A 1837-nucleotide genomic window follows, 5' to 3' on the forward strand; every position below is an offset into this window, starting at 1 on the left:
GGGGTATTGACTTCATGGGGCCATTTCCATCATCACATGGCAACAAGTACATCCTAGTAGCTGTTGATTATGTCTCAAAATGGGTGGAAGCTATTGCAAGTCCCACCAATGATGCAAGAGTGGTAATCAAGATGTTCAAGAGCACCATCTTTCCAAGGTTCGGAGTTCCAAGAGTTGTAATCAGTGATGGAGTTTCTCATTTCATCAACAAACTGCTTGAGGGACTTCTCAGGAAGAACGGTGTTAAGCACAAGGTGACAACTCCTTACCATCCTCAAACAAGTGGTCAAGTTGAGATTTCAAACAGAGAGATCAAGTCCATTTTGGAGTAGATTGTGGGGATTACAAGGAAGGATTGGTCAGTTAAGCTTGATGATGCGCTTTGGGCCTATAGGACAGCTTACAAGACACCTCTGGGGACTACACCTTTCAACCTAGTGTACGGGAAAGCTTGCCATCTGCCAGTGGAGCTTGAGTACAAGGCACTTTGGGCAGTAAAGTTGCTGAACTTTGACATAAAGAGTGCCAAGGAGAAAATGTGTTTTCAGCTACATGAGTTTGATGAGATAAGAATGGATGCCTTTGAAAACTCAAAGATCTACAAGGAGAAGACTAAAGCTTTTAATGACAAGAATATCCTAAAGAGAGAGTTTAAAGAAAGAGATAAAGTTCTTCTCTACAACTCAAGACTGAAATTGTTTCCAGGAAAGCTTAAGTCAAGGTGGTCCGGCCCTTTCAAGGTCAAAGAGGTTAAGCCATATGGAGCAATAGTTTTGAGGAGTACTGATGGAAGAGACTTCACAGTCAATGGGCAAAGGGTTAAGCTCTACATGGCAGATGAACCTGAGGAAGATGGAGTTTCAACTCCACTGTCTGATCCTACCCCAGCCTAATCCAAATGGAGGAAAAGTCAAGCGAGAGACTTAAAACAATCTCACTTGGGGGGAAGTCCCATACGTATCCTTGTACATATTGCATTGGTATTATCATTTTCATCATATTTCATAAAAAAAAAAAAAAGGGAAAGTGTTGGAGTAGTGTTCAGGTGGTTCATCGATCCGGTCAAGGCAAAGAATCGAGCGTGGGAGCGAGGTTCCACAGCGACGCCACGAGGTCACTCCAGCTGAGAGCGACGTGATCAGAGCGACTGGTCCAAGTCGCTCGCATTTTTGTCTCTGGGGCTCGAGAATCGCTCTCGTAGCGACGTCTCACAGCGACCACATGAGGTCGCTCGCAATTCTGTCGATCAGAGCGACGCCTTCAGAGCGACACCTCCGAGTCGCTCGCCCTTTCGTCGACACACGACGCGAGAACGACCCGGGAGCGACTTCTCGCAGCGACACCCTCAAGTCGCTCCCGAGCCGGTCCAGGTAAGTCCCTCTTCGATTTTGTCCGGTTTAATTCAAGTTAACCAGCCCTAAACCTAACCGGACGACCCTAGACCTACCCAGACTCACGACCTTCATCTCCTTCACTCGCCCTTCCTCTCACAAACACTCATACTCTCTCAAACAAACCCACACCAAACATCTCCAAACTTTCTCAATTCTCACCCAAATCTCCTAGTTCTTGTTTCTAAATCCAAGCTTTTGCCCCTGTAGTTTATTCCTCACCACCCATTCCCTATTTCCTTTCATCCAAAGCAAGGTATTGTGTTTTTTAATTCAAATTCGTAGGTCCATGAACCCTAGAATTTGAAAATCGAAATTTGGTCATTTTCTTACTTGATTGTGGTAAAATAGACTAGGAAAGGCTTATATATCAAGTTGTGTTGTTGAATTGATGGTGGAATTGAGCTTAATTTGAACTTTGGCAAAATTAGGGTTCATGGATTTGG

Source organism: Brassica oleracea, unplaced genomic scaffold (assembly GCF_000695525.1).
Source record: "Brassica oleracea var. oleracea cultivar TO1000 unplaced genomic scaffold, BOL UnpScaffold00842, whole genome shotgun sequence".
NCBI lineage: Eukaryota > Viridiplantae > Streptophyta > Magnoliopsida > Brassicales > Brassicaceae > Brassica > Brassica oleracea.